We start from the raw sequence: 9865 nt of genomic DNA, 5'->3' as shown, positions 1-9865 counted from the left end.
TGCATTCCATCGTCTCGTATTGTACTGTGCCGTATCAGACCAGATAGATCTATTGAGTGAGAGAAAGGGAGAAAACTCTAATTAGATATTCTTTTTATATTGATAGGGATCCCCATTCATTCCTAGATTCCCATCACTACAGACTGATTGTCCCTACCTAACTACATAGTAGTGGTCTAGGGAGCGCAATTGCTAGAGCATGGGAGAATTAAGAGTAATGATTTCAGCAAGAACAACCAGACGGACTACTATAGTAAGTCTAGTGACTACTAGAGTAGAGTTAAGTCAAAAGGTATGGTATAGCAACCTTTCCGATCGAGCCTCTGGGATCTCCTGTAAACCCCCATGATATGGTAAAAGGGAGGATATTAGGGGAAACAGTGAGTGGAGATTCCCCCGCAGAGAGCCGGATGAGGGGAGACCCTACTATCATTATGCCTTTGCAATATTACTTGGTTCAACTCTATTTGTGACCTTTTCTCGTATGTGAGACTCTCTATCTTCTTAGGTAGATAATCGATCATCCCTCATTTGGATAGTGAGCAGTTTTATAATAATAAGTCAAGTCAATAATAATAGAACTGGAGGAGTGAAAACCACTTGACTCTAAGGAAAGGAGCGAAAAGCCAGGATGGCTTGGTAAGCAAGCAATCCGTTATGTGGGCGCCATTTTTAAATTAATACCTACATATTGTTTATCAACCCAGTATTTTTAATTTGATTTTTAACATCTTTTACTATTTTTATAAATTCAAAAGCGAAAAACGGCTATTTCAATTTTAGCCTCTTTTTGATTTTCAATTACAGCCTAATTCTAACCCCCCAATTCCCAACCCAATTTCATTTCTGCCCGACCCAGACCCAATCAAACGAACCCGCCCAGATCCCATTTTAAAATCGTGGTCGTTGATTGTTTTAATCAACGGCCCCCGTTTGCCCTTTCCTTTTTTAACCTAACGACCCCCCAATCCCCTCTCATTCACTCACTCGTCTCTATCTCTCTATATCTCACACTCTCTGGAACCTTCCACCTTCTCGCCTCTCCGATGAGCTCCCTTCACCATCTCCGGCCATCTCCGGCTCATCTCCGGCGTGTCTTAACCTTATGAGTCCATCTCGACTCGGACCGGCCCCTTTTCCAGGCCTTTCTCATTTTCTAGGGTTTCTCTGAAATCCTATGCCATTTCGAGGTTTTCTTGTTTCTATCTAGATCTACTTTAGATTCGTGCTATTTCTGAGGTTTTTAAAGTATTTCTTACATCATTTCAAGTTTTTGCTTTTAAAATTGTTCATCTTCTCGAACCTAGGGTTTCCTTGATTTTTACTTGTTCTACTGTGATTTCTTACCATATTTTGCTTTGCTGTAACTCCTAAGTGTTTTCACTATGGTTTCTATGTATTTTTCTTTTACTGTATTTCCTCCTAGGGTTTGCTAGTGATTTCCTTTACTGTGTTTTCTTTCATTATGATTCCATGAAATGTTTATGCTCCTTGGATTTTCTGAGTTTACTTTGCCTGATTTTCTACGCTTTCATCTTTACATTTAATCTATGGAGAAAACCCTAGATTTTGGGGGTTTTCAAAACACTTGTGTGCGATTGTTTTGCTTCCTGTGTCTAAACTAGTTTGATTTCAAAACCCTAATTTCTAAGTTCGTCTCATGTTCTCTGATTCTTGCTAAGCTTTGCAAGACCTCCTGATTTCTATCATGCTATCTGACACTCTCTTCTAGCTATGTTCTTCTACTCTTGATTGCATGACCACTCTGTTTGTTTAATTCCAGCCTCGCATGTTTAAAGCTATGCACTCTTTATAGTTAGACCTTTCCCTCTCGAAATAACTCTAATTTTGGGGATTGATTTCAGACTACCATTATGTGAGCTTGTTTGATTCTTTCTTTGTCTAATTTGGACCTTTTTCTGACTTGGTTCATTATTGATTTCGAATCCTTGATTCCTTGATTTACTATGTACTAGTTGATTTACTTCTTACCTTATTTACCTAACCGTGTATTTTAAACTTCCCTTATGTATTTACCCTTCATTGCCCAATGTGTTACTTGATTTTCTTTCCTTAAATAAAACTCTGCCCTTTTACCGTTCAAATTTGGACTCCTTAATTAAAGGAATCCCTTCTCCTGATTGATTCTAATTGATACTGAATTATTCTTTGCCTTGCTTACTTGCCTGGTTTTTAAACTATAAATACCCTGCTCTTTTTTCTTTGAAGTGACGAACAACTGAGTTTAAAAAAACACACACACTCAAAGCTCTCTCTTCTTTACTACTACTTGTGCTATTGTTCTGACTAGCCGGCTGAAAGCCAAGGCTAGACTTTGGAATCTCTTTGCTTTCCTCAAGTGTTTGCTAAAGGATTTCTGGCTGTTTCACTGCTCTATTTATTCTGTTGTTTGGAACTTGCAACTGGTAGGTCTCCACAATTTAAATATTGTCCTCTAAAACTATGTGTTTACTTCCCCATTCTACATGACCTCTCAACTACATGTTTTCTGGTACTACATGGCTATACATTAGTCTGTCATGCCTCATGCTCGTGCATCTTTAAGTTCTGTTATGCTTTTCTTGATGTTTATATGAATGCTTTCATGTGATCCCCTTCCCTTTAATCCCCTGTATGTGAGTATATTTTAAGTTAAGGTAGCAACCTATTGTTACCCTTGACTTAGGACCAGGTTCTCTTGAACCTTTCACACAAACCAGACCCATTCCCTTAACCCATTTTATGTGTTGAGCCTTGACTAGGGTCTGGTAGTGTCCTAATCACCACCCAGACCCGTGTCTGACTTCTGAAAGTCTGCTCTTTTATTTGCTTGGATCAAGTAAAGGATTAGGGGTGTGCCAGTCTTACCCATGGCTTGGTATGACCACCTTTTGCTTTGATTTCCTCTAATAACCTCATTCTACACTCATTCTTAGTTCTTTAAGTTCTGCCTCCCTATGGTAAGCCATGCTTAGGGACCCTAGAGTTCCCTCTGAACTTGGATGCCTAAGGGTTGGTAATTCCACACTTGCACTATTCTGTTACAATATTTACTCTTTAGAGTGCAAGAATTGCCTGGGCTTTTGAAGCTCCTTGGAACTTTGAAACACTCTGAATAAGAGAAGGCCTTGGATTCTGGAATATGGATTTGGTGGAACACATGTTATTGGATATTAAGATTGAATTAGGCTGCTCGGATCTGGCTGTAGGCTGTGATGTATTTTTAATTATTTTCCTTCCTTTCTTCTGGCTCTGTAATATTCTTGTAAAAAGAACTTGGGGAATATTAGTAAAGGGTATGAGAGGGGGTTTATATTTACTTGCATATGTTAAAGGGTAGATACCATGCCTATAGGATCAATATTGTTGTTTAATCACTTAGATATCATGCCTATAGGTTAAACGTATAAATCACCTAGAAATCATGTCTATAGGTTTTTGCATTCCTTTCATTCAATCACCTAGAGATCATGTCTATAGGCTTTTGCATTCCTTTCATTCAATCATTTAGAGATCATGTCTATAGTTTTTGCATTCCTTTCATTCAATCACCTAGAGATCATGTCTATAGGCTTTTGCATTCCTTTCATTCAATCATTTAGAGGTCATGTCTATAAGATTTCATGTTCAGTCGTATTGCAAATCATTAGAAATCCTGCCTATAGGCCCTAATATTCATGTAACCAATTGCATATAGAAATCATGACTATAGGAAATGCATAAATGCTAGGCAAACTATAGGGTAATCAAATACTCATTCTTTTACCAGTTTAATAACAGTAACAAGCCTTAAAAATTCAGTCACGTAGATACCATGCCTATAGGAGCTCAAACTCGCCTAATGTGTTTAAGTAAGAATAATCTGTCAATTGGCTTCAACTTTGTCAACAAAAACTCTTCCAAATCTGTTTGCTTTTGAAACTCTTACAAATCTGCAATGCTCTTAAATTTTCTAAACTTGCATCTTTCTTTTTTCTGAAGCGGTTCCTTTAACCCTCTGCCTGAATTTATTCATCTCATGAAGCTACTATTTCAAAACAGCCTTTAACTCACTATTCCTTTAAGGTCTTTTCACTTTCGTAAACTTTTCTTCATCACTCTACGGTAGTTTCACTTTACAATTCTGCTGATTTTCAAGTCATCTCTGAACCTCTGCAAATTTTCAACCTTCTGTCTTAAACTATTCTGTGTTAGGTCCTTTCTGAAAACAGTGCTTTTTTTACTCGCTTAAAATACTTCAATTTCTGACAATTGAATCCGGGCTGCCTAATGCAGACTTTCAGTCTAAATATATGTGTTGAACCAGTCTGCTCGCCGCTTAATTTTTAACTTAAGACCAAATCAGTATATGCTAAGACATGCTAAACTAAGTGTTGTCTGATTTTAGGGGTTTATTTGAGCCTTGTTTGCTTGTTTACTCATCCCTTTATTTGATATTTGTTTTTGAATGTCGAAACTAGAATTTTATCCTTTAAACTCCATAAAGGCCCCATCCCTTTCTTCCCTCTTAGGATTAGAAGTCCTAATACCCCGGGACTGATAGGTCGGGATGGGTATTAGCAGGCAATAAGTAAACGAGACTAAACGCGCTTTAACACCTTAACGGGGTGGGAAGGATAGAATATGGATATGATCACTAGTGCGCTAATATCTCGTGTGAGAATGATTGCTGGGTATTGCACCAAGGTGATCCATATTGTATTTAAACCTAGGATCTTTTCTTTATTTATACGACGTGATGTATTCTTAGAAGTAATGTTTTCTTCAATCAATCTTTTCTTTCCAAAACCACTCATGTCTTTTTTCTCTCTTTTCTTTCAAAACTTTCAACTTATTTGTATTCCTTGTGTGCAAACATTGTCTGTTACTTCTACTCTTCTTAAAGTCACAACTAAGTATGGCCGGGAACCACACTAGTGGATCTTGAGGGGTGCCTAACACCTTCCCCTCGAGATAATCTCAAGCCCTTACCCGAACTCTGGTTTTCTTCCAAAAAATCTTCTTCTTCTCTCTAAAAGTGTCCTAATGCACTATAATCATTAGGTGGCGACTCTTCAAATTCCATAACCCGATTCCTCAAAAGGGAATAAGAGTTGTTTTCCCATAATGTCGTAAACCCGATTTCGCCTTCTTTTAGGAGGGAAAAAGGGGGCGTCGACAGCATGGCGACTCTGCTGGGGAAACCTTTAAGGCTTTTACCATTACGTGCTTTGTGACTTTATTGCTTCCTTAATTGCATTTACCTTCTGTCTTTAATTATTTCATCAAAATACTAACTTGGCTCTTCATGTTTTTCTTTCCTTTTAATTTTTTCTTTTACTGCCTTATTATTTAAATTCTGTTGTAATTACTGAGCATTTATTGTAATCTTTACTTTATGAACGTGAAAATACATGCAATTTGTCTCATTGTTATAACTGCATTCCTCAACATCATATTCCACTCGTGCCAAAACAAATCCTATAGCAACGCTTATAATGAGTGGTTGCGCCCTTCCGATATTATAAACCCCCTAAATGTGGCAAAGGCATATTTGCGGTAAAACCAGTCGATCAACGGTGTAGTCGACGGTTCCGCGCCTTTCCCTCTTGAGTTGTTCGCTCAAGGGTACCTTGTCTAGCACTTCAAAAGTAGAAACCATATTCCCTTGAAACTGTTCATGCATCATGGTCAACCCTAGCCGAGTCAGTTATGTTGTCTGCATAATGACTCATTAAGATAACCTTGTCCAAAGTCCATCGGGTTTCCCTAAAACCCAAACAGACACCTACATGTTCTATGCATTTATTTAGAGAACTAAATGCTTGTTATGTTGATTATTGGTATTAAATAGTCGAGTCCGGTGGGGGTGAGGTCCTAACCCTTTTGTTTTTGCAGAAAATGAATGACAAAGTTCCTGACTTCGGTATGGTAAACATACCTTCACTCTTGCAGTCTTGGTGGAGAAACCTCCCATCGAGCAACCAAATTAACGAATGGAAAGAGAGAGTCACCAAGGCTAGTGAGAAGCTAGAATAGCCGGAGTACAGCTTGCTGGAATTGGAAGGGAAAGTGAGGAAAAGAGTCATCGGCTGTCAAAATGCTGAGGAAGGAAAAGGAGAACGTCTGGCGATAGCATTTTTACTGGAAAATTTGCGCGAGCTGGAGGACTTTATCAAAGAGAACATTCAACCTGAAGAAGGTCCTTCTGGGACCATGTAGTTAGGAGTCTTTCTTTTCGCTTTTAATGTAATAAGGCCAATGGTCATTAGTGACATTTTTACTTTCTGCTATTTTAGTGTCGTTTTGGGATTCGTCTTATTTTTATCAATAAAATGAGGCATTTAGCATTACAAGTTCTCCAAATTTAATTTGTCACTAGGCCTACCTCGGGCACAACGAGGCACCCAAATTAGGAAGCGATTTATATTCCTGCACAATATGTTTAAATATTGCAATATTATTTATCAGAATCTGCACTAACTTGTCACCTTTTTTGTTTTTCTTTTATTTTATTATTCCCCTCCCCAAAGGTTAGTTCGTGCATTTTGGCACCATCAGCATACTCAACAAGATCCAAGGGCCCTCCACCTCCTCCTCCTTCGCGTCCTACCAGAAACAGGAACAAAGGCAAAATGGGAGATACCAGTGCTAGAAAGGAAATCGAGGAAACCTCTCAGAACGCTTCAATCACTAAGGAAACTATTGCTCATCTTGAGCAAACTTTGTTGAGATTTCGAGAAGAATTGGAACAAGTTCGAAACCTGGAAAGTCTGTCAATCACTCTTGGTGCTGCTGATGCCAACAACCAGAACCATACTACACCACCACCAGTACAACCCGCTCATACCCAAGCCTGCAACACCTGCAACAACACTCCACTGCTCATTCCCGAACCCCAAAACACCACAAACGACCAGAACGCTCCCATCTTTGTGGAAATTGTACCCCACTATGCCCAGCCTATCTCAGATACACCTGAATCAGACAGCAAAGACTCCCTCATTCAGAATTTAGCTGCTGAGCTCAAGAGGTTAACCAGCCGGGTCCAGGGTGTCGAAGATAGCAAAGGTGTGAAAGGTTTGAACTATGAAGATCTTTGTGTTCAGCTAGATGTCGAACTCCCGGAGGGGTACAAACCTCCCAAGTTTGAAATGTTCAACGATACAGGTGATCCCAGGGTCCATCTCAGAATGTATTGTAATAAGCTGGTAGGAGTCGGAAGGGACGAGAAGATCTGCATGAAGCTGTTCACGAGGAGTCTGAAGGGTGACACATTATCTTGGTATATTAGCCAGGATGCGAAGAAATGGACAAGTTGGGTGAATATGGCGTCCGATTTCATGGACCGGTTCAGGTTCAATACTGAGAATGCACCAGATGTGTTCTATATCTAAAATCTGAAGAAGAAACCCACAGAGACCTTTCGCGAGTATGCTACTCGTTGGAGGACAGAAACCGCTAAGGTCAGGCTGGCCTTGGAAGAAGAGCAGATGAATATGTACTTTGTCCGGGCTCAGGACCCGCAATACTACGAGAGGCTGATGTTGATAGAGGGTCAAAAGTTCTCCGATATCATCAAGTTGGGAGAAAGGATCGAAAAAGGTATCAAGAACGGTATGGTCACTAATCTCGAAGCATTACAGGCCACCAACAAGGCTTTATAGTCTGGTGGCACGTCAAAGAAAAAGGACATGAATTTCATGATGGCTGCGCAAAGAAACAATTCCCTTATGAAATACCAAATCATCCCCCTCAACTCCACTCACATACAAACCTTCCCTAAACTACCAAGAACCATCACCCACCTACCAAATTCCACCACCCGTTTACCAATCATCTCCACCTCCCACATATCAATCCACTTTACCCAGATACTCTCAACCTGCACCTGTTTACCAAACCTATAATGCCCAACCCTCTCACTACCAATCACCTCCCACTCGCCAAAATTTCCCTAGACCCAGACCAAATTTTGACCGTAGACCTCCCAGACAATATACAGCCATCACTGAGCCAATTGACCAACTCTTTGAAAAACTCAAAGCAGCTGGTTACGTTACCCCTATTCCAACCGTAACTCCAGAAAATCCTTCCCAATGGATCAACCCAAACAAGACTTGTGCATACCATTCCGGGATGAAGGGCCATACCATCGATGAGTGTCGCTCGTTGAAAGACAAGATTCAGAACCTGATTGACAACAAGATCATTATAGCAAAGGAGCCTGCTCCTAATGTCCGCAACAACCCCCTACTTGACCACAAGGGTGGAGGCATCCATATGATCGAGATTGAAGATGATTGGGACCCCGAGGGGTCAATCGGTTTGATAGTTGAAGGAGACGAACCTAAGAAGCCAGCAGTTACTCTCAATCCCATTGTTGTTTAGATTCAGCCCTCTAAGGGCGATGTGGTAAATGTGTCCGTACCGCTCGAGTTTGAAGCACCTTCCGCAAAGGCGCCAAAACCGATTGAGGTTGAGTTCAGAATTCCAAAGGCACCTACACCTGTCGAAGTTACTGTGTTACCTCCCAAGGTGCCTATTCCAGTCTCCATGACAGACGTGACCCCGTTCAAGACAAATGTTATACCTTGGGAAAGGAAAGGAAAGACATATACCGGGGAAGCAATTGCCGCATAGGGCATGACTAGGACAGGCAGGGTATATACCCCGGAGCCCTTGGCTGAGTCCAACAAGCAAGCCTCCGGGCGGGTTGTTGAAACCAGGCCCGATGACCTTTGGAGGAAGGTACATGCCAAAGAGTACTCAGTCGTCGAGCAACTGAACAAAACGCCAGCACAGATTTCTATTCTGGCTCTTCTGCAAAGCTCTGAGGCACATAAAAACGCCTTAATGAAAATACTGAGTGAAGCTTATGTTCACAACAACATAACAGGAGGCGAAATGGCGAATATGGTGGGACAGATGTTGGAAAGCCACAAGATCACCTTCCACGAGGATGAGTTACCACCAGAAGGGCTTAGTCACAACAAGGCATTGCATATCACTGTGCAATGCGAAGATCATTTCATCACCAGAATCTTGGTCGGCAGGGGATCCAGCCTCAACATTTGTCCATTGATAACTCTCAGGACATTGGGTAAGGGATTGCACGAGGTCAAAGACGAGGCTATCAGTGTCAAAGCTTTTGATGGATCTCAGAGGTCCACCATTGGATAAATTAGCCTATGCATACAGATGGGACCCACCTGGTTTGATGTCGAGTTCCAAGTCATTGACGTACCAGCATCCTACAATTTGTTGCTGGGACAACCCTGGATCCACGCCGCCGAGGCTGTAGCATCAACTTTGCATCAAGCTGTAAAATTTGAATGGAATCATCAGGAAGTAATCATTCATGGCGACGGTAGCAACCCTATATACAGTCGCCAAACCATTCCGATGATCGGAGGCAAAAGAAGGATAGGAGGAGAAACGTACCACCACATCGAGCGGGTCAATGTTGTAGACAAAGACAAGTGGTGGGATAGCAAGATCGAAAGCATCCTGAATTGGAGCGGGTATGAACCCGGAAAAGGACTTGGCAAGAACCTGCAGGGTATCACCAAACCTATCAAGCTGAAGAAGCACGATACCACTTTTTTCCTAGGGTATGAGTACACTTGGGAGGAGTTCAACCACTGGTCACCTCCATAGCGCGGACCATACTATCCGCTGGAGCACCCTATACCTCAGTTGGAGCAGACTTTTCAGCCAGCCGACACTTTGTATGGATCAGAGGAAGACGAGGCACTAGCAGCAATAAAGAACCTGTTTCTGGAAGATGATATGGATTGTTGTGTTATCTTCAAGGAGGAAGGGGAGGAAGGCCCTTCCATTCAAGCCGTGAACCGAGGGGAACGCCTTACCAATTGGTCGGTCA

The sequence above is a fragment of the Nicotiana tabacum genome, chromosome 1, assembly GCF_000715075.1.
Source record: "Nicotiana tabacum cultivar K326 chromosome 1, ASM71507v2, whole genome shotgun sequence".
Taxonomy (NCBI): Eukaryota; Viridiplantae; Streptophyta; class Magnoliopsida; order Solanales; family Solanaceae; genus Nicotiana; species Nicotiana tabacum.
The sequence above is the reverse complement of the archived record's forward strand: the minus strand, read 5'-3'. Positions refer to the sequence as shown.